The sequence below is a fragment of the Notolepis coatsorum genome (genome assembly GCF_963971535.1).
Source record: "Notolepis coatsorum genome assembly, chromosome: 2".
NCBI classification, from domain to species: domain Eukaryota; kingdom Metazoa; phylum Chordata; class Actinopteri; order Aulopiformes; family Paralepididae; genus Notolepis; species Notolepis coatsorum.
Genome location: NC_140166.1, coordinates 133,870,014 through 133,894,919, shown reverse-complemented (window position 1 = coordinate 133,894,919; position 24,906 = coordinate 133,870,014). Strand labels below are relative to the sequence as shown.

Genomic DNA, 24,906 nt, shown 5'->3' with positions numbered 1-24,906 from the left:
CAGGGGGATCCTGCCCAGCCAACGTGTAGCAGAGGGTAACACCCTCGCACAACCAATGGGACAGGCGCTGCTCCGACAGTGCCTTACCAGCACGAGCCCCACCGTAACAGACAAAAAGCTGGTCGGTAACCCTGAAATCCTGAGTACGGCTGAGGTAAATCCCCAAGCACGGACTGGACATGACAGGTGAAGGCCCGCAACTAACTCACTAGTGTGAGGAGGAGGACGAAACGCCTGAACCACAATATCCCGGGAGCGGAAGGAACTCCGGATATTCTTAGGCACGAAAGCAGGATAGCGGAAGTGACAGCCAGAAGGAACGCGGTCTTGAAGGACAGCTGTCCCAACGGCGCCTGCTCGAGCGGCTCAAACGGGGCCAAGGACAACCGACCAAAGACCAATTGAAGATCCCAAGTCGGAGCCAAGGAGCGTTGCACCGGCTTAACGCGTCGAGCGCCAAGCAGGAAACGCTTCACAAGAGGGTGGCTGAACAAGACATCCCCTCAAACCCCTCATGATAGGAGGATATAGCTGCTGCATATACCCTCACCGTCGAAGCCGACAGTCTATCAAGGAGAGACTGGAGGTAACTAAGGACAGCATCCAGGGGGCAGGAGACTGAGTCCCGGCCCCCCGCCTTACACCACACTTGGAACACACGTCATCTGCCCGCGCAAGCGGAGCGCCAAGCAGGAACGCTTCACAAGAGGGTGGCTGAACAAGACATCCCCTCAAACCCCTCATGATAGGAGGATATAGCTGCTGCATATACCCTCACCGTCGAAGCCGACAGTCTATCAAGGAGAGACTGGAGGTAACCAAGGACAGCATCCAAGGGGCAGGAGACTGAGTCCCGGCCCCCCGCCTTACACCACACTTGGAACATACGTCATCTGCCCGCGTAAGCGCGACAGTGGAGGGAGCATGCGCATTCCAGATGGTAACACCATCAGGATCAAGAACCTGCGCCCCTCAACGTACCCGTCCCAACAACTGACCTAACAGATGTATGGGGAAGAATCCCTGGCGGCACGGCATCGGTCCCAGACCTGCCTGGCCATGTCCAGACGCAATCCTCACCCGTCAGGATGAGGGCCGCCCCGCGACAGTACACCTGCACCCACATTCTCCCTGCCGGGGATGTGGGGAGCCCTCAGGCCGCGCAGATGGAGGACGCCCATAGCCAGCCGCCCGCCGCCTGGTGCAGACAGGGGGAGCGCACTCCTCCCTGTCTGTCGATACACGACACTGACGTCGTATCGTCCGTCCTGATCAACACCATTTGTGGACCAGAAGGACCGCTTTCAACACCAACACATTGAACGTAGCGCAGACCGGGCAGCATGGTTTGCCAGCTTCCCCCTACTGCGTTGGCCCGACGCATCACCAGCGAGGGGGGGCGTCGGTGAAAACGCGACGTGAGACAGCGCCGTAACCGTCCTAGGACGGAACCTCCCGAGCGTGTTGACAACACGCTCTGAGATGGATGCCCATAGCCCTCCAACCGTTGACTGGGAAGAGGAATACTCTACATCCAGTCTACAGCAACCCCAGGCTGGTAGAGACCTGCCTGGTATGAGACCTGACGATCCACCTTGACCGCGAAGGACCAGAACGTCATCAGGGCAGAACACTCCGTAACCCCGGATGACGCAGAGGCCCCAGTGCGGCCTCCACGCACTTGGTGAAGATGCGGGGAGCCAGAGAAAACCGAACGGCAGCCTCTGGTACTCATACGCTAACCCTGCAAAGGAAGCGTAGGTAAGCCCTAGGATGGAAGATCGGGGATGCGCATACGCATCCTACAGGTCTATGGAGGAGAACCAGACCCCCACCTGACAGTGTTCAACAGGTAGGAGACGATCCAAAAAAAATGCTGAACCTTCCCATGGGACAGGTCCAGCCTGGGTCTTACACCCCTCCCTCCCGACTTCTCGGGCTGAGAACACCGGGAGGAGAACGCCACGACGATGGCTTGCTTCGTCCACAGAGATTGGATCTCGTTGACCAGAGCTGTCCCTGCTGGAGACCCCGACAACAGGGTCTGTACCAAACCTGAAAACGGGTGGGGTTGTGTAAACACAAGTCCCCGCCTCACCGTTCTCTCCATCTACCTCGACATATGGTACTGCCGTAGTCATATGTGACGACACTCCCAACGCACCCGCCGTCACGTGGCGCAGGTCCGCCAGGAACTGTAGATAGTTGGCCCGGTCCCCCCGCTGTGCGTAGACAACCCCGGAACCGTGCGAGGAGCGCGTTCCGTGTCGGAACACCTGACCCTGACACACCCACGAGGCAACCGCACCCAAGGGGGAACCCCGACAGAAAGGGCCGATCTGATACGGGGGGCTTCCGATGAAAAAAGCCCCCCCACTGAACACCCCTCCAGAACATGCTGAAGGAGTTGTTCTGCAGCCGGACATGCAAGGTGTAAGGCCCCCATGGGTTCCTACACACCGTAGCCCTGCAGTGATATTACTACCACCCCAAACCATGTGAGCTGCGACCACTTGCCAATATTTCAGGAGTGGGAGGCACCAACATGATACCTGGCCTGGCGAAGGCGAGGCCGGGGAAGCCCGCACTGTGTGCCTCAAAAGGTTTCGAGCCCCCCTGCTGACAACACTTAAGTTGACAGACGTAACACCAGGCTCAACCAACACAGTTCAAGGTGTGGGAGCCGCTTGACAGCACAACATTCTCACGGACAGACCCAGGCTCAGCCATCAACTGGGTGTCAGCCCCTGTCCCCATGAGAAGCGAAAAGGGGGGCCGCCCGCGCATCAACGAAGGCACGCGGCCCGCAGCCAAAGGAAACAATCAGAGCCCACTTCTTCCGCTGGTGTTGGGGAAGGGAGTGATCGGAGAGCGGGCTGCTCGCGGCAGGACGGTGACGGCTTGTTTGTTCAAGCCGAACCCATCCTACATGGCCGATCCCTCGGCCACCAAGGCTGTCGGCCTTGTGGACACCTGTCGAATCAACGCCCAGGATACCTCTGGCGGGGGAAAAACATGGCCGCCTGTCGAGGGCCCCGTCATCGCCGCTGACGAGGCCGTGCTCTCTCTTCTTCTGGCTGCGCGGTGTGAGGCCGTGTAGGGCCTAGGACAATACCGCCCGCGCTCCAGCAGAAGACCAAAATCCCCTGCGGAGAGGGGAACCCTGAGCGGTTATAGCTTGCGGCTGGGTCAAAGCTAATAACGTCAACAACCTTGCGCAATGTGTCGACGTCGGCTGGCCCTCAAGGCCCCTCCACCAGACACCATTTTTTTAATAGAAAAAACAGCAATTCGAACACAGTTCTAATCGTTGCCAATTCCATACCGTGGCGGTACCAGCCTTAACAGCCCACCAGCCACTCGCCAGGCCGACCCACCCATGGTGTCGGCCGGGCGGGGCATTGTTTCAATATATCAAAAACAAAGGACTGACGTTAACATGGAGCACCAGTGGTGATTGCAAACAGCACCCTCCACTGTGGTGTGCACCATGAAAGGGTTAAATGAATAAAAGAGCTAAACCACAAAAAACTGTAGAATGAGCAAACCCATACACACAAAGTTTAAGGGGAGACGGACCAGACCCGTCTTCATTCAAAATATTCACAACAGAACACCAGCCCTAGTTTAGCCCATTTACCAAAAAAGGTAAACAAAGCCCCCCCCCCCCGCACTACTCCCCCAGTATACCGATTGACCGTCAGTATGAATGGTTTGAGAGGAGAGAAAGCTGTAGCAAGACAGACCTTCTCATAGCAGAGTGACAAAACGAAACAATAGCCCCCTACACAGGGCCGCCCCAGGAGGTGGGGGCCTCGCGTCTAAAAACGCACAGGGCCTCACATTTCTCCCAGGCGGCCCTGCCCTTATACTACTGCAGCCTAACGCCAGGCAATGTGGGACCCAAGACAACAATTGCCTGTGCACAGACACGCAACATGTTTACCATGTCGGCTGGACCCATAGCCCCACTACGCAACGCCAACCCAGATGGGAACACCGTTCAACAAACCCCGCCGGAACACAAGGTAAAATACCTGGCTAGGAACCTAGCCACGACCTACCCCGTTGTCAACCCATTTACCCGAAAAAGGTAAATAGAACTCAAAAAAACCCACAACAGCTACCGACTGACCTTCATTGATGAACCGGGCAAGAGGCGGGAGAGTGACAACATCTCACGGCGGAGACATTAAAACAGCATAGCAATTAGCAGTAGTAATAGCATGCGGCAGTAGCGATAGCATGTAGCATAGCTCTAGATGTTTTAGCAGCACGCCCAAGACAGCTTGGAAACCGTTCCCTGCAGAGAACGTTCACCAAACCATCCTGCCCCCGGCGCCAACACACAACATGGTTGTGTTAACAAAACAAACCAGCATTACTAACACTAATACCCATGCCTGAAGACACAGGGCCTACCTGAGTACAAGCTGGCCCGACAGCCAGCCTTGTACAGCTGAACCTCGATGTGCAGTCATCAAACGAGGAACATCAACACAGGCCCGTCGTGTCGCCGAAAACATGCGTCGAAGATGCCAGGGGCCAGCAACCTCCGGTAAGCTTCCAACATTATTAATCTTCCTTAATCTTTTCATTCCGCTAGTCTCGTATGGTGCACGCATCCAATACGCTGGGACGAAAATAGAGGAAGGGTGTTTCATGACCAGAGTCATGGTTATATGGGTGGTGCCACCATAAGGGGCGGGGCCCCATACAGGTGGGGTGCATGTGTTTTTATTCGTGGGAGATACATTAAGTATCACAGGAGATAGGAGTATCTCGTAAGGCTCAGAGCGGGACGTGATGCAAATACGATATATAACAGGCCTGTCTGACTAACCTCCAGTTAAACCTGGAGGAACAAACTGAAAGGCAATAGACTAGACTAAAATGTACTAGGGCTGACCCCTATTAGTCGATTAGTCGAAAGCAGCGGTAGTCGACTGGCCAACCTCTTAGTCGAATATATATAAAAAATATATATATTTAATTATAATTTTTTTAATTTAAATTTTTGTATCATTCTTTCCAAAAGAAAAGATGCCTAGAATCGTGGCTAACGCTAATGGCACGCATACCAGAGGCTGACTGCCTAAGAAAACAGGCACAGAGGCACTGAAAGAGGATTTCTCCCATCTAATGAACACACTAGACTAGACAAATATCAAGATGTATCCATCAGTGGACCAATTGCATGCTTTTGCAGAGGACAAGAAGCCTTCAGTCGACTCCTTCAGACATTAAGCACCCCTCACAGCCCAAATGGAATGATACAAAATTTAAAAAATAAAAATAATATTTCTTTTAATATTATACTCATTTTTTTGTCTGCCAATAGTCGACTAACGGCAAATTTTGGCGAATCATAGTCGACCATCCAAATCCTTAGTCGGGGACAGCCCTAGAAATTACACTAGAGACAAGACTTAAAGGTGCTATAGATTTATACTTATTTATTTTTTTGCTTTTTCTGGTGGCGCAGGACCGACAGCTTTTTCTTGGCCACGCAGGACCGACAGAGGAGAGAGGGAGAAACGGGAGGAGAAGAAGTGAAGACATGTGGCATATGGTCACCGGGTCTGGGAAACGAACCCGGGGCGACCGCTTCGCGACTCAGCGCGCTATGTGGTGTGCTACTGGAGCGCCCCTAGATTCATACTTATAAATACTATATAAGTAATACTAATAAGTATTGCTTCCCCCTAATTTATTTTTATTTGTATTGATTACTACTACTACTACTACTACTACTACTACTACTACTAATAATAATAATAATAATAATAATAATAATAATAATAATAATAATAATAATAATAATAATAATAATAATAATAATAATAATACTACGACTACTACTATTACTAGTACTATTACTACTACTACTACTACTACTACTACTACTACTACTACTACTACTACTACTACTACTACTACTACTACTATTACTACTACTACTACTATTACTACTACTACTATTACTACTATTACTACTATTACTATAACTACTATTACTATTACTACTATTACTACTACTACTACTACTACTACTACTACTACTACTACTACTACTACTACTATTACTACTACAACTACTACTATTACTACTACTACTACTATTACTACTACTACTACTATTATTACTACTACTACTACTACTACTACTACTACTACTACTACTACTACTACTACTACTACTACTGTAACTGCAGCTATGGTTAACAGTTGGTTAATATAGTTATTTATGTTTACAATTTGAATGAATTAATGAATTAATGAAAAAGTTTATTTTTGGACATGTTATTCTCCATATTTCTCCAAACAACTCACGATGTCTTGTTCCGTCAAACCAAACAATCATAGAAACAAATTGAAAAAACATTAAAAGAAAAACATTAAAAAAAATTAAAGAAAATAAGGAATTATAAACAAATGGTCAAGAGCAATGTGTTTGGTAGCAGACATGTCCAAAAAAGGAGTAGAGGGAAGCTAAGCTTATTGATCCCTACCCCCTTACATTTATATTTGTTCTTCCATTAATTTTACTAGATATAACATAATTTAGTGTATTACAATATACTTTTACTTATATTAAAAGATTACAAGAAAAACAACTTGATTCACTTGACAGCAGTGCATATAGTACAGCACTACATACACAATATAACATTTATGCTTATTTTGTAGAATAGAATAAGGTGTCAAAATACTTCCCAAAGGTCAGTGAATACCACAATCACAACACCAGAGGGAGCTCCACAAATCATGTCAAACCCAGATTCGGCTCAAACAAGGGACTAAACACGTTTCGCAATTATGCCACATCAATGTGGAATGCCCTACCCAAAGCTGTAAAGGAATGTGAATCACTACCCACTTTCAAAAACACTCTCAAAGAACACCTAGACTGCAATTCGAAACTGGCCCCTGTAAATGTCCTGACACAACCCCCTCCAATGTAGAGTAAATGACCAAGTATGGTTTTGTCAATATTCCAATGTACAGTTTTGCTTGTACAGTTGTACAGTGTCCCCCACCCACCTACCCTCCCACCCACCGAACCACCTCCAATGTACAGTCCCCCCCACCCCCCAACCCCACCCCACCTACCCAACCTCCTCCAATGTACAGTTTCTACGTCAAATGTATATACTCTCTTTTCTGGACTCTTTTCGTACCACAAACAGTACTGTATTTGCAAATCTGGTATGTCATAAATGTATAGATGTAGCAGTACTGTTATGGTTTGTAACCGACCCCAATCGCACAACACAAGACAGGTATGAGAGTAAGCCAAAACAGGGCATTTATTCAATACAAAACAAAAAGCGGCACTGTCCCTTTAAGGGAGAACACAAAAATACTGGAACAAAGAAATAGGGAAAGAATGTGGCACTGTGCCTTTAAGAGGCGAGCAGGCTAAGGGGAAGGCTAAGGGACAGGGCCAGGGCAAAGGACAGGGCAGGAACAGGGGCACTGGAGAGGGGAACAGGGACAGAGGCCCGGGGAGGCGGGCTGGAGACAGGGACAGAGAAAACAGGGTTAAGGCCTTGGACAGGGCGAGGGCCAGAGCTGCTTACAGGGATGGCAGGGTTCAGACGGCGGAGGCCTGGCAAGGAGATCCTCCTCGGAAGTGAAGCGACGCATCCTCCCGTAGGACAGGAAGCGATGCGCGCCGGCCTGGCGTCTGGAGTGGAGCGCGCCGGCTTGGGGTCTGGAGTGGGGCGCGTCTGGAGTAGGAGCGTGCCGGCTCGGGGTCTGGAGTGGAGCGCGTCTGGAGTAGGAGCGCGCCTGGAGTAGGAGCGCGTCTGGAGTAGGAGCGCGCCGGCCCGAAGAGCGCGCCGGCTCGGGGTCTGGAGTGGAGCGCGTCTGGAGTAGGAGCGCGTCTGGAGTAGGAGCGCGCCGGCCCGAAGAGCGCGCCGGCTCGGGGTCTGGAGTGGAGCGCGTCTGGAGTAGGAGCGCGTCTGGAGTAGGAGCGCGTCTGGAGTAGGAGCGCGCCGGCCCGAAGAGCGCGCCGGCTCGGGGTCTGGAGTGGAGCGCGTCTGGAGTGGCACAACGTCTCCCAGTGAGAACAAAGGAATCCTCCCGTGGAAGAATAGAGAGCGATGACGATGTCTCACCAGGAGCGCGGCGGTAGATGGTAGCATACAGATACAGAACGACCCGACGAGGACTGGAGGGGAAGTCCAGGTATTTAAAGCCCTCTGGGGCGCTAATCATAACTTATCACAGCTGTGAAAGGTAGTCCAAGGGTGTGGGCTGTTGAAGAGCAGAGGAGAGTAAAACAACGCGAGGGTGGGGGCTGGTGAGGTGAGGAGACAGGGAATTAAAGGTCCAGGGAACAGGCGAACCTCACAAGTACTGTCTATCTGTATGTCATGTATGTCATATATGTTATGATGAATTGAAAATGGGGGACCCTGATGTAAACAAGACAAAAGTCTTTCTCTGGTCTGCATCCCCTTAACAATTATTGAGCTGTACTGTACTGTACTGTACCCATTCTACAATCTGTTAATAAAGTTTTCAATCAATCAAGAAGAGAAGAGAAAAGAAACACATCATGTTTAGATGGGGGGATGGCGCCATCCTCAGGAAGAAAAAAAACATGCACACACTTTGGAGACAATAATATAATATTAGAATAGTAAGCTTACTTTTACGTGAATGTCAATTAAAATTATAATTAGGGAAGGGAGGGGGTTGAAATGTGTTTTTGTCCTGTGTTACTGTCTGTGAATTAATGAATTAATGAAAATTGTATTTAACAGATTACAGAATGGGTACAAATAATACAGTACGGCTCAATACACACAATTGTTAAGGGGATGCAGACCAGAGAAAGACGTTTGTCTTGTTTACATCAGGGTCCCCCATTTTCAATTCATAGTGACATGTATGACATGCACAACATATATGACATCATGACATTTATGACATAGGGACATACATGACATACATGTATATAGTACTGTTACATTTGTGACATATATGATATGCAAATATACAGTACTGTTACCCATAGATCCTGACAGAGCGTATATACATATGATGGGGAGGGGACTGTACATTAGGAGGGGGTGGGTGGGTGGGAGAGAAATATACATACGGTGGGGAGAGAATATATACATTACATACGGTGGGGAGGGGACTGTCTATTAGGTGGGGGTGGAGCTGTATGTATGTATGTATGTATGTATGTATGTATGTATGTATGTATGTATGTATGTATGTATGTATGTATGTATGTATGTATGTATGTATGTATGTATGTATGTATGTATGTATGTATGTATGTATAAAAGAAAAAAAATACAATAGAAATATTGACTGACGTTTCTTAGGCGACTCTTTCGAAGTTGGTTAAGGTTAGAGTATGGAATCAGGGCTGGTGTTCTATCGCCCTGCTCTAAGACAAACTCTAACCTTAACCAACTTCGAAAGAGTGCCTAAGCTTAACCGGTGAAAGAAAGAGGCGTCACACTATTGGCACTACCAGAAACGTCAGTGGCCAATCAGAGCGCAGAGCGCGAACACGGAACTGGAAATCCGTTAAAAGTATTCAGGCGTCGGGGCTGGGATGTGGAGATGCAAGTTTTGACTTTTTATTGCTGTTTTTACCTCAAACAGAAAACCTCAAACTCTTATGAAGAGGAGAAAAAAGACTCAAGATTAGCCACTTGCAAACGGCAGGGTGTGACGTACTGTATATTTTAGTTGATGAAATATTTTTGTTGACTAAATATTTTAGTTGATGAAATATGTTTTCATTTCAGTGTCACAGTATGACATCGATCTCCAAAATAAGAAAAAAAAATAAAAAATGTGGGGCCTCTAGTGACGAGGGGCCTCCAAAAATTTTTAAAATAAAAGTTAAAAAAAAATAAACAAATATTTGGGGCCTCTAGTGACGAGGGGCCTCCAAAAGGCCTCGAGTGACAAGGGGCCTCCATTTTTTTTTTTTAAATTAAAGTAAAAAAAAACAATAATACTAAATTGGGGCCTCTTGTGATGAGGGGCCTCCAAAAGGCCTCTAGTGACGAGGGGCCTTCAAAAAAATAAAAAATAAACGTTAAATTAAAAAAAAAAAATGTTGGGGCCTCTAGTGACGAGGGGCCTCCAAATTTTTTTTAATAATTGGTGGGGCTAATCGAAAGGACTGGACACGGACAAGTTAAACAAACAACTCACTGCAGCACCCACTTTACCCACTTTAGAACACCTAAACACACTTTATATTTATTGGTAAAGAATTTGCACTACAACCCATACCTCATTACACCTTACTGTAAATTGTACCTAAATTGTACCTCATCCCATTTCTGCTTTGCACTGTATAGTATATTGTATATTAGTATATTGTATAGTATATTGTATGGTAACTCAGTTACTTCTACTCTGCATTGAACATTGTATATATGTACATACTGAACACTTGACTTCTATTTTATACTTGCTATACTTATTTTATACTTATCTATTTTTGTCTAGCACAGTCTCTGGAGCATAACAGAAAGAAGCATTTTGTATAAAAGTATTCTGTACTTCTGTATGACAACTAATAAAGAAACTTGAAACTAAGCACTTTGGAAAAAAGTGCTATATAAAATGCAGTCCATTGACCTCTGGATGGATTTGGCTGGGAGACCTGCAAGCAGAGGTGTACAGTAGTTGACACAGGCATGAACCAGTTGATCTGAACCATAGGACCCATTATGTGGAAAATGCAATGCCATCATAACAATTTGCCACTAGATGGCCTTTGTGTCTAATGAGATTTCAGCCTATGAACAAATATCACATGTTGCTTTAGTTTCATAGACTGTGAATAGCCATGTAATTACAACATATATATAGAAAAAATCTGTGTGTGTGTGTATATATATATATATGTGTGTGTGTGTGTGTGGGGGGTAGTATAAATGCAATGTTAGTTCAAGCACAACAGATCAGTTATAGTTGTGCTGTATAATAGTATAGGCTACCTGTTGACAAATAGAGATATTCAAGCATAGTCGGGTCCGTTAATACCTTGTTCTGCGTTAATAAACTTGTGGAATTGCCCATATTTCTGTGTTAGCGACCATCCTTTCGCCTAATACACGTTATACCGTCCTGAAATCACTGCATCTCAACATGGAAACTACAAGAGAAACTAATCCCCGTCATCTGGACCCATATACTGATTCATTGATTGATTGAAAATTGTATTAACAGATTGCAGAATGGGTACAATACAGTACAGCTCAATACACACAATTGTTAAAGGGGAACTATCTTATAAATGGCCTTTTTGAGTGTTTAGCATTGTTTCCTAGCTATGTGAACTTATATTAATATGATCTATGTCTCAAAATTCTCATATTGGTGCATTCTTCCAATTCTCCTCTCACAATATTCACCCTCACTGAACTGAGTCGTTTGAAAATGTGCCTATATGTGATGTCATATAGTCACTGCTGCATGTTAATGTTCAGGCGAACACGACGCTCAGCAGGCCCGGCGCAGTGGTTTAGGAGCCCAGGCTCAAAACAGCTCGAAATCTTGAGGTAGAAAAATGCTGTTTTTGAGGACTTGATTAGAAATACAAAACAATGAATAAAAACAATATATATATTACAGAGGTGTTCCATAGACTCACAGGAATTGTGTAAAAGTGCCCAAATAGTGAAAGAAATAGTAAAATAGTTCCCCTTTAAGGGGATGCAGACCAGAGAAAGACTTTCGTCTTGTTAACATCAGGGTCCCCCATTTTCAATTCATCGTAACATATATGACCTACATGACATACAGGTAGACAGTAATGTATGTATCTATGTCTGGACCTTTGTGTGGATTGGAATGATCACTGTAAAATACATAACGGTGTGTCTCTGGACCTCTTTATATTATAGTCCCACGGTCTGGACCAGTGTGCCGCAATGCATGACGGGTATTGTAGTCTTAAAAATACAAAGAACAGTTTTGTTTGCGACTCCCGTTTCCACCTAGAACTACTGCTACCAAGATGCCGCGTTCATGTGGTTTCCGGTAAATGCGTAAAAAAGAAAAAAAAGTTTCGACAGGGGGAGGACTGTGGGGAGGAAAAACTGTTAGGTGAGGAAATGACCGAGTTGCTATTTTAAATCGTGTGTGTAACCGACTTCAAAAGGAGGCGGAGGATGGCAACCCGTGAGTCAGGAGGAGGCGAGGTATGTGACTCAACTATAATAGTATGGGAGCGTGAACAAGAACATATGGATGGGGGGGCCGGGGGGCTCCTCTTTTACAGACAATAAAAGTTGTTTTAACTTGGCACGTAAAAATATGTTCACTTTCAGGACGACTTTATATAGTGCATGTGGACACGTTTCATTGTATTATAGTTTTTCTATGCCTGTAGCAGGCCTCGGGTTTCGCCGCACACAACAACAAATCACTGCCACTCGTATGTATTGCTCACCACCTGAAACTCCATTTTCCGTTGATGCGCTGCACTCTGTCTGCGCGAGCGCCGTCCACACACACACACACACACACACACACACACACACACACACACACACGCACACACACACACACACACACACACACACACACACAAAGGATGCGCGTGGGCGCTATATAGAATAGAGGTCTGGATGTTACCCGTGACGTCACGTCTCGCGGGCGGATGGCTCGTCCAGTCAGTCAGTGGGGTGGATGGATGGACGGACGCACGCGCCTGAAGAACGTCGCTGGAAGGTTCCTGAAACGTTTCCTCAATAATGTACACCGTTGGAATAATTCGCCTATATTCCTCCAATGCCCGCGCGCTCAATCAGACAAGCAGTGTTTATTGGATTTTTTTAATAGTTTTCCAGCATATACACGGGCAAAGCCAAGCAAAATAAGCAGGTTGTCGTACTAAACAAAGCACGCGGTTTTGGATAACAGGCTCAAATGTGTAAGTTATCTTTAATAATAATAATAATAATACCGGTTGATATGCACCTCCTCCTCCAGTGGCCTTGTTGAGAACACTGTTCTTGTTAACGGTGAATGAATGAATGAATGAATGAATGAATGAATGAATGAATGAATGAATGAAAACTTTATTAACAGATTGCAGAATGGGTACAGTGCAGTACAGCTCAATACATACAATTGTTAAGGGGATGCAGACCAGAGAAAGACTTTCGTCTTGTTTACACCAGGGTCCCCCATTTCCAATTCATCGTAACATATATGACATACATGACATACAGATAGACAGTACTGCTACATCTATACATTTATGACATACCAGATTTGCAATTACAGTACTGTATTTGTGATACAAAAAGAGTCCAGAAAGAAAAGAGTATATACATTAGGCGTAGAAACTGTACATTGGATTGGGTAGGTGGGGGTGGGACTGTACATTGGAGGTGGTTGGGGGGGGGGGGGGGTGGGTAGGAGTGGGGGGGGGGGGGGGGTTGGGTAGGAGGGGTGGGTGGGGACTGTACATTGGAGGTGGTTGGGTGGGTGGGGGGGGTAGGAGGGGTGGGTGGGGGACACTGTACAACTGTACAAACAACACTGTACATTGGATTATTGACAAGACCATACTTGGTAATTTACTGTACATTGGCGGGGGTTGTGTTCGGACATTTACAGGGGCCAGTTTCGAGTTGCAGTCTCCCTTAGGTGTTTTTTGAGAGTGTTTTTGAAAGTGGGTAGTGATTCACATTCCTTTACAGCTTTGGGTAGGGCGTTCCACATTGATGTGGCATAATTGCGAAACGTGTTTAGTCCCTTGTTTGAGCCGAATCTGGGTTTAACATGATTTGTGGAGCTCCCTCTGGTGTTGTGATCGTGGTATTCACTGACCTTTGGGAAGTATTTAGTCATGTACATGGGTACCTTGGTCGTGTAGTGTATCTTGTAGACCAGGCCCATTGCAAGTTGCTGTACTCTGTCGTCTACTCTAAGCCATCCTAGGTTGTCAAAGTGGGCAGGGGTGAGGTGGGTTCTAGGAGTAAGGTCAAGCAGTAGTCTGACCAGTTTGTTTTGAGATGTTTGTAATTTTGTTTTTAGCGCCTTTGAGGTGCTTTGGTACCATGAGGTGCAAGCATAGTCGTAGTACCCTTGAATGAGTGCTCCTGCTAGAGTCTTCAGGGTATTCTTGTTTACCAGTGAGGAGATCCGGTACAAGAAACGAGTTCGTTGGTTGACTTTTTTTATTACATTGGATGCCATTTTGTCACAGGAAAGATTTGCCTCTAGGATGGAACCCAGGTAGGTAATATCTTCTTTCCTTGTGACAATATTGTCACCCACTGTAACTGAGAAGCCGTCGGTCTTGCTGAGTTTGTTATTTGAACCGAAGAGAATGGACTCTGTTTTGCCCATGTGTAATGATAGTTTGTTATCAGATTTTGCTTAGTTCTGAGCTGAGGGTTTTTTCAACCTGTAATTTGTTCTTGTCAGAGACCAGCAGGGCTGAGTCGTCCGCAAACAGGAACAAGTTGCAGTCACAAGCTGACGACATGTCATTTGCATAAATTAGGAACAGTAGCGGACCTAGTATGCTTCCTTGTGGAACACCACAGTTTACTGTGAGGGGGGGGGGGTAGGGTACCGTTTACCTCCACCATCTGCTCTCTCCCCTCCAGGTAGGATTGCATCCAGCTCACTGATAGACTATCAAAACCAATTGCTTTTAGCTTGTCAATCAGAATGGTGTGATTGACAGTGTCGAAGGCCTTTTGTAGGTCCAGCATGACCATGCCGCAGTATTTGCCCGCGTCCACCTCTTGTTTGATGTGGTCGTTTAAATAGAGAAGGCATGTGTCAGTGGAGTGGGATGTTCTGAAGCCAGATTGGAATTCGTAGATTAGATTTTTTTCCGCAAGGTATTTTTCGACCTGTTCGTATACAATTTTTTCCATGACTTTCGAGATGGAGGTAAGGATAGAAACAGGGCGGTAGTTGCCTGGGTCTAATTTACTGCCTTTTTTGTGCAGAGGGGTCACTGGTTGACAATGTGTCAACACCGTGACAACACGGTGACAATGTGTTGAGTCGACTTGTGTCTTGTCTAGCCCCTTTCGTGACTGTGATGCACCTAGTGAATCCACAGTCACTTGCTCCTCAATAGGAAACCAACGTATGTTGACCCTCAAGGACTGGTTCTGGCCGAACCGTTCGTTATACATGTATCACAGAGACATGTCAAAGGTACTCACAGTTGCACGAGGGTTTCGGACAGAGATACGGGATGGTTCGAAAGCTCGGTGTTGCTAATAAACATTTTGAATATTTTTTATAAACTGGTCAACACTGCCATTATTTCCCACGTTGGGCATGATGCGTATGCGCTGTGATCACAACCTGGCAGCCAACGCCGGAAATAATGCCGTGTTGAGCCGTTTATAAAGAATATTTAAAATGTTTATTAGCAACGCCGAGCTTTCAAACCATCCCGTATCTCTGTCCGAAACCCTCGTGCAACTATGAGTACCTTTGAAATGTCTCTGTGATACTTGTATAACGAACGGTTCGGCCAGAACCAGTCCTTCGTGGGTAAATCTAGGTTGGTTTCCTATTGAGGAGCAAGTGACTGTGGATTCACTCGGTGCATCACAGTCACGAAAGGGGTTGTGTCTTGTCTGTCTCGCTTGCCCAACCGCAACGGTATGTCCCTCTCTCGTCATCACCCATGACGCTAAACACCACCATGTGCCCCATATAGCTAAACACCACCACGCGCCCATATAGCTAAACACCACCACGCGCCCATATAGCTAAACACCACCACACGCCCGTATAGCTAAACACCACCACGTGCCCATTATAGCTAAACACCACCACGCGCCCATTATAGCTAAACACCACCACGCGCCCATATAGCTAAACGCCACCACGCGCCCATTATAGCTAAACACCACCACGCACCCATTATAGCTAAACACCACCACGCGCCCATATAGCTAAACACCACCACGCGCCCATATAGCTAAACACCACCACGCGCCCATTATAGCTAAACACCACCACTCGCCCATATAGCTAAACGCCACCACGCGCCCATATAGCTAAACACCACCACGCGCCCCATATAGCTAAACACCACCACGCGCGCCCATATAGCTAAACACCACCACGCGCCCATATAGCTAAACACCACCATGCGCACCTTTCAACATCTTCCCGCCTGGCGCAAGACGAGATACACACCGGCGGCGCGCGCACAGATATGGATCTATAGTTACCTCTCCTCCCCACACACACGGTTCTTCTCATCTCTTTCTTCCATGGAGTAACGGGCGTGTTTATTATATCTCGTGGCGCCCGTGAGAGACGACGAATACATCGAGATGGTCCCGCAGGTAATAATTGTGTTTTTATGATGTGGTTAATAATAAGTTGCCATCTCTTATCTTCGGCGATGCAATTAAACGGTAGTGTGGCCAATTTGCATCTTAATTAGGACACGGACGGCTTCTGCTAGTATGGCAAATATCATGGGTTTTGTACTGTGTACTTGCTTGTGTATCGCCGCCGGTTTGAATCAATGCTATACCGACGATTGATTGATTTATTGATTGAAAATGTTATTAACAGATTGCAGAATAGGTACAGTACGGCTCAATACACACAATTGTTAAGGGGATGCAGACCAGAGAAAGACTTTCGTCTTGTTTACATCAGGGTCCCCCATTTTCAATTCATCACAACATATATGACATACATGACATACATATAGACAGTACTGTTGCATCTAGACATTTATTATGACATACCAGATCTACAAATACAGTACTGTTTGTGATACAAAAAGAGTCTAAAAAAGAGAGTATATACATTTGAGGGGGAAGAAACTGTACATTGGTATATCAATGCTATATCAATCAAACTGTATTGGTAATCAATGCTATACCGACGACGCACTGTTGTACACAGCAGTTGCATTGCTCTGATGTTGAAATTGTAGATCGCCTGATCGAATGGTAGCTTGGCTGAGCATGATCTCAATTCTCAAGTGACCGTTGGCTGGCATTCCAACATCTGCGTTTTCGTAGACTTTTCCACGGACACTGTGGGAAAGGAAATGACAAGTATACAGTACGAGCCTGCGTGTCAATATAGCGGGGATGCCAGTGAGATGTGCGTATAGACGGGAAGTCCGGTGTATCCTTTGTGTGAGACGCTGTTTTAATAATGGTGTCACCCTACCCTAAATATTAATTTTATGTGTGTCCTTTAATCACTGTTATTACTGTCATATTAACAAACTGTTTAGAAGTTACAGCTTGTGTTTTATCACCACCACCACCATCTTCATTAATTTCATTCTTTTTGGTAGTGGTATTGCCTCTTACCCCCTTGTTTAGGGTGCCAATGACTCCATACATCCTGCCTTCTTGCCTCTGCCCTGTTCTATTCCTCGGTCTGTTTAGGGTGCCACTTCGGACATCCTGCCGCCGCCTCAATGAGCCGGCGTTTCTTTATCCAATCTTAACTGTTTCTGGCATGAGAGCTCCTGCGGGGGAAACTGCTGCCTCAGTGCTCCGGTCATTCCCCCCCCCCCCCCCCCCCCCCCTCCACATCCTACTGGAAGCCTCTGTAATGGGGCCATTAGGAGCCCACCTAGATGGTTAAGCCGTCAGCTGTGGGCCCCAATTGATTCAGTTAGACCGCAAGATGACTCCGATCTCTTGTCTGTAAGTCTTAGCTAATGTCCAAACCCCCCCTGCCCCCGCCTCCTCCTCCTCCTCCTCCTCCTCCTCCTCCTCCTCCTCCTCCTCCTCCTCTTCCTCCTCCTCCTCCTCCTTCTCCTTTGCTTGAGGCAGTGGAAGCACAACACGCAAAGATGGAAGATACATAATGCAGAAAGTGTGTATGTGTTCTGTATCAGGGTGGGTGGCTTGGTCTAGTGGTGAACCCTGTGTTATTAGTTCAACTCTCGATTGTGCTGTTTTTGGGGGGGGACGACACTTTCGCCCATACAAAACGTAAATATATGACTTATACACTATGTAAATATATTACCAATGGCTAGTGTAACATAACGTGCATTATGTAGGCTACCTTTTTCCTGTGGTTGATACCATTAGGCGTAGATTTAGGGGGGGATGCAGGGGACATGTCACCCTCAAGAGGTCAATTTGTCCCCCTCAAAAAATAGGCTATAGCTAATATGAAAGACAACCCCCCCCCCCCCAAAAAAAGAGGTAAAAAAAGTTATCAAAACATTTATATATCCTTCTTAACTGTAACTATTAACCAACAATTTCAGAGCCGTACTGCATAATATTCCATTATATTTGTGTCAGCGGTTACCTGAATGTTGTCTTTTCCTTTACATAAATAAAGAAATGTCCAGTCCACAAATGTATGCAGAAAAGGCACAAATTGGTGCATAAAAGTACACCAGAATGCAGGAAATTAAGTGTTTGACGCTCAATTCCCCAGACCCCCTGCTTAAAATGTACCCCCCCCCCCCCGCGTTGAAACCAAACCTACGCCCATGGGTTGATATGTACTTTACCCCTTTCACTGCCACACTACAGAAAGTTATCCCTTTACTATCACACACTACCGTATGATAGTAAAGGGATAACTTTCTGTAGTGTGGCAGTGAAAGGGTTAACCTGCTGTTGTGTGGCAGTGAAAGGGTTAACCTTAGTTCTGTGTATTGTCGCAGTGAAAGGGTTAACAGTTTGGTAGTGCGGCAGTGAAAGGGTTAATTCCACATTCCACATTTAAAGCGAGATGGGGCTGGTCTGACCCCCCCCCCCCCCCTCCCCCCTGTGCAGCGTGAGGCGTGATGAAGACGCGCAGGACAGGACACAGAGTCCGCGCTCCAGCCTTCAGACGAGCAGACGGAAAGTGGAGGAAGTAAAAAAAGTTTTACAAAAGGAGAAAAGCGTTTTTTGGGCTCCTGCTAAAAAAATGGGACACGGGTCCCTGTGGTGAGCGGGGGGGGCGCCTTTCTGGGGCAGGCGGTGGAGATGATGACGCTCGACTGGCCCGGATTCGGGAACAGAGACGCCGCCCTCGTCCCTTTCCTTTCTGGAGCGGGTGGGGGGTAGCTAGCTAGCGGTGCCGCTCGGAGGTGCGTACGCAGGAGACGGGCCGGACGCAGAGGCTGCTCACTGTGCTTAGGGGCTGCTCTAGGGGCTGCCAGGTCTGCTCTCTGGTCTGCTCTCTGGTCTGCGTTCTCAGCATCCAGACGCCCGCGCCGGGGCCAGAGCTCTTACCGCCGACGGCCTCTCCGCGTGCGGACCTGTGAGTATGGCTCACGTCCGTCCGTCCCGATTCGGGATTCATCCGTAGATGCCTCTTATACGGAATATTGAAAGGACATCATCCATCATGGGGGCCTTGTTCTTGCTCTTAATTGAATTGATCTAGATTTTTAGCCTCTCTTAGACTTTCAGCTATGTTACTTGTCTTGTTTTTGTCTGGAACTGTATTTGTTATGTTTGTTTGGTGGATCAGGTCGCTCATGTAAATGAGACGATGTCTCAATGCAGGGCTGTACGTTAACTTCTTTTGCACATAGCACTGGTGATACAGAGGTTGATAGTTTTGTAGCACAGGCCAAAATCTTGTAGCACAAGTATAAAACGTGTTATATTTGTAACTGTCACAAATGTGCCTATTGTATTTGTTATTTGGTTCCAGTGCCATGTTTGGCTGTCATTTTCATGCTGACAAGTTGACGTCACACAGCCAGACACGTTACATGTAAGGAATTATGGGATTTGGTGTTGGGTGTATGGACTCACTCTACTAGGGGTGGGAATCACCAGTTTCATCACGATACGATATCGATTCTTTGGACAACGATACGATACAATGCAGGTGCCTGCAATCGATATGAGATGATATCATAAGTAGGGGTGGGACGATACATCGATCCAGATCGATACATCGATGTAATTATCAACAATCGAATCGGATCGATGCGATGTAATAAGATCGATTCATATCGATACTCTTATTTTGAAAATCCTGTGGCGAGTCTCATATCCGCCCAATAACAACAGCAGTAGCTCCGTGTGTGTAGATGTTACAGCATAGCATTCTCCCTTTCTGTGTGTGTGTGTGTGCGCGCGTCTTTGGAAAGACCAGATGAGGTCAGAGGAGTTTGATGTTTAAATGTTATTTAAACATAAACAATATAATACATAATAAATGTAGGCCTATACATGATCATGCAACATCAACAAATTGTTGTAGGAATGGTTTGAGAGAGGGAGGTTGTCAGTTTTGAGTTCCAAAAAATTTAGCTTAAAGTTTAAAGCTCAATATATAAAAACGTGGCACTTTACAGTGAACAGGAGGTCTATTTGTATTAAAAACAATAGATTGATATTTTCATTACCTTTTTTTTGTTGATCTAAATGTTACTGATTGTGTTAAATGGGCATATGATATCATCTCATATCGATCGCAGGCACCTGAATCTAATCGTATCGTATTGTATCGTGAGAGACTTTGTGATATCGGCAAATATCGTATCGTTGTCCAAAGAATCGATATCGTATCGTATCATGATGAAACTGGTGATTCCCACCCCTAATCATAAGCCCATTTAACACAATCAGTAACATTTAGATCAACTAAAAAAAGGTAACGGAAATATAATTTGAAAAAAATAATTTTTAGCTCTTCCAGACATTTAAATTAAAAACTATTTATTGTTTTGAATACAAATAGACCTCCTGTTCACTATAAAGTGCCACGTTTTTGATATATTGAGCTTTAAACTTTAAGTAAACTTTTTTTGGAACACGCAACCTAAAACCCCTTCCTCTCCCAAACCGTTCCTGCAATTGTTTTATGTTGCATGATGATCATGCATACATTTATTATGTATTGTATTTTTTATGTTTAAATATCAACATTATCTGTCCACCCTCAGTACATTTACTATCAATATAATATACTCGTCTGACTTCATCATATATTTTCAGACGCACACATACACACAAAAGGGAGAATGCCCCCCCCCCCCCTGCTTCCCAGTCCCCACTCTGCTGTTCTCTATCGCTCTGAACAGGGTTTTAGCTTGTTGTTAGCTTATGCTAACGTAACGTTAATTCCGGTCTTAAACACGACATGGTCATAAAGGAATGGCGAGGATTGCAAAGCATGTTATATGCATTTGACCCATTGCGGAATAAAACAGCAGGGATTTGTTTTGGGTGGCGAAATAGGCACACTAGCCTTGCTATGTTGCAATGTGCGTGTTCCAGACGCTACTGAGACGAGTACTGCTGTGTGCTGTAGAGCCGAGCGGATATGAGTCACGACACCACGGGATTTTCAAAATAAGAGTATCGATATGAACTGAGCGTTGCTAGCTGCCGGAGCCTAGTTATTATAGCTGGAGCTGCGCTTAGGCGGAAATGAGACCCGCCACAGGATTTTCAAAATAAGAGTATCGATATGAACCGAATGCCTATTGCACCAGTGCTACTGGAGTAAATCCATTCATCGCACAGACCGATGTTGCTGTAGCACGTGCGATATATATCTTGCACTGTACAGCCCTGCAATGAGATTTTTACCTGTATAAATAAAGGTTTGAAATGCAATGAGTAGAACATTTCTCTATTCCATAATGTGAAACTTGGAATATTCATCAATTATTCATCTCTTGCATTTTTACGAGAGTTACATTAGTCAGGCTGTTGTAGGCTCAGCTCTTGAGTTTCAGAGTGTGGAGATAATCGTTTTTCTCTCCACTATGTTTAGGGTTGGGGACCGAACTCTGTACTTTTAAGGGTACAGACCGAGTTACATCGGTACTACCGAGTACCGATTCACGCTAGATCAATCGGTACCACATTTCGGTACCTTTACATGTTTATTATAAGAGTGTAATATGCTAGACAAGAGGGAGCCGATTCCACAAATATATATCTTACTGTCCCGTCTCTTGGGTCTTTGGAAAGACCAGACGAGGTCAGGGGACTTTGATAATATTTCCAGAGGCTGGCCAGATAATGTTGATATTTAAACATTTAAAAACACAATACACGATCATGCAATTTATTCTGCGTGGTGTGTCACAACAATAAATTAACAAAATGTTCAAATTAACTAAATATTTAGACATTGAGATGTTTGGACTTTTATGATTATTTAAAATTTTACAACTGAAATAAAGATTTCTGTTATTACAGAGAGTTAAGTATCTGAAAAAGGGTACCGTTGGTACCTCTGGTACCGGGACCCGACCTTAACTATGTTAAAGGAAAACTCCAACATTTTGGGAAATTAGCTTATTTAACATCTTCCCTGGCGTTAGACAAGAAGATCCATACCTTTTTTGTCTCTGTGCATGCATTAGGCTTAGGGAACAGCCGCTCCGTTAGCGTAGCTTAGCTTCATCACTGGAAGTTGGTCAGACTTGTACCCTGACGTTCCCTACAGTGCCCTACAGTCACGTAATACACTCCAAATACAACTCCAAAACGTTCCTGTAAACATGTTGTGACCTGTGTATTTACCACGTGGAGAAATAAAAAATAATTGAATTAGACAATTACGTTTTCTAAGCAAATATACTCTGAACAATTTTTTGCCGAACCACTCCTCTCTGGGCGCAGTGATTTCAGTGCTACTTTCTAACGTGACGCCGTGTTTGTTTACATTCTCATTTCATTCAAATGATCCGAACAGATTGAAGTTTATTGATACCATGACTAGGGATGGGTACCGAATTCGGTACTCTTGAGGTACCGAACCGAAACACGTCGGTACTACCGAGTATCGATTCAAGTGAGATTAAATATTTTTTTTACCTTTTTTCTTTTCATGTCAACATTCACACGCACAATATATGCTTACCTAGGATTTGACTTAATTCAACAACAAAGCAGTCGGAGCAATGGCAAGCCGAAAACTGTCGAAATTGTAGTTATTTGAAGTTTGGATTTTTTTTTACGACTGAGGTAGGTAAATTAAATTTCTTGAGACTAAAGTACCGAAAAAAGGTACCGTTCGGGTACCGGTATCGATTCACAGGTTCAAATGTGAAAGGTACCCATCCCTAACCATGACTTAAAATCCTTTTACCTTGATGATTAAAAGCCTCCCCAATTTAGAAAACAGTATTTCCATGGCTGGTCTTGATATGCTGCACGCTAAGCTAACGGAGCTAACCAGCAACCGGACACTCAAGCAGATAACGAGGGTAATGACTTCCGGTCGGGGAGTTCCAAAATAAAAGAGCGACGTCTATAGCAGCGGAAATACGTTTATTTTGTACATAAACTAACGTTACAACTAACCTAAAGTTAGTTTAGGTTCGTGTTAACGTTAGATAATGTACAAAATAAACGTATTTCCGCGCTAAGAGATGAGATGTGCTGTTTGTGGCACGGCCTGAAGCCCGCTCCAGTGAGAGGCGGGAGGCGGGCGGCTATTTAAAGACGACCCAACCAGCTGCTCTCGTTTACGCTTCCTAGTTGTAATTGCATCATCGCCAGCAGAGTGCTGCCGGTGAGGGGTGTGAGGCGAGCTCGCGCTCCACTCCACAGTTGATTACACGGTCGAACATACTCCAGGCACTCTGTAAAAGGCTTGCATACCTGATGTATGGTGTTCTTCAACCCCTACTCCTGGTGAGTTGAATAGCGTGGGATGTGGTGGGACAGGTGCATGCGGGATGGCCGGGGTGTTTTCTTTTAACAGTGTTTCAGGATGAGGAGGACGGGATCGAAGCGGGGTGAACGAGTAGCAACCGTCCTTAACCCTTTCACTACCACACTACCGAAGGTTAACCTTTCACTACCACACTACAGACGGTTAAACGGTGATTCTGTTAGTACCGCCACTGACTTTCTGTCGTTCAGCGCCGATCTGCCTGATACGCCTGCGAGCGCCTGTTGACCGGCGGAGTGACATCAGCGGTGTGTCGACGGGTGCAGCGAGGGCCTCAACGCATCCCCGGCTCTTCCCAGCTGCCTCTCTCTATTGCCATGAATTAGGGAACTAACGTTTGCCACGACGGTGAGGACTGGAGTCAGAACGGCGGGACCTTCATATCGACCGCGGAGAGCAGGGAGAGGGTTAACAACTCAAAAGGGAACTAGGCCACACTGTGTACATCCCTTTTCTCTCTCTCTCATGGGCTCCGTTCTCGGGGCGGTCTGTGACCATGACGGGGAGCGAGACGGAACAATGTTTGAGCGCTGCGCCCGCCGCACGGCTCCCTGCAAGTGCCCTCCTTTGGATTCGTATGTTGCAAATGACGCGCAGTGATGCGTGCAGGTGTTATGCGTAGTTTGCGTACATATGAGACCGTGCATGGAAATGGTTCTCTCTCTTTGTGCCAATGCAAAGATTGGGAGGTTATGATATAGATGCACACAACATCCCTCCCTCCCTCTTTCTTTCTTTCTTTCTTTCTTTCTTTTCTTTCTTTCTTTCTTTCTTTCTTTCTTTCTTTCTTTCTTTCTTTCTTTCTTTCTTTCTTTCTTTCTTTCTTTCTTTCTTTCTTCTTTCTTTCTTTCTTTCTCTATCTATCTTATCTATCTATCTATCTATCTATCTATCTATCTATCTATCTATCTATCTATCTATCTATCTATCTATCTATCTATCTCTCCCTCTATCTCTCCCTCTATCTCTCCCTCTCTCTCTCTCCCCCTCTCTCCTCCATCTCCTCTCTCTCTCTCTCTCTCTCTCCCCCCTCCTTATCTCCCCCCCTCTCTCTCTCTTTCGCCCCCCCCCCTCTCTCTCTCTCCACCCATCTTCTGTCTGTCTCTCTCTCTGTCCCTGACACCACCATACAGATATTCTCTCTCTCTCTCTCTCTCTCTCTCTCTCTCTCTCTCTCTCTCTCTCTCTCTCTCTCTTGCCGCCCCCCCTCTCTCTCTCTCTCTCTCTCTCTCTCTCTCTCTCTCTCTCTCTCTCTCTCTCTCTCTCTCTCTCTCTCTC

At 45.8% G+C, this 24,906-nt stretch overlaps 1 long non-coding RNA gene across 1 annotated transcript in view; it reads left to right on the top strand.

The window, feature by feature from the left end:
- Positions 1–12,109: 12,109 nt before the first annotated feature.
- The window catches only part of LOC311248982, a 60,770-nt gene continuing 47,973 nt past the window's right edge, over positions 12,110–24,906 (top strand). The window contains exon 1 of the long non-coding RNA XR_014620983.1: positions 12,110–12,194. This is a non-coding gene — a long non-coding RNA (uncharacterized lncRNA). The remainder of the gene's footprint in view (positions 12,195–24,906) is intronic.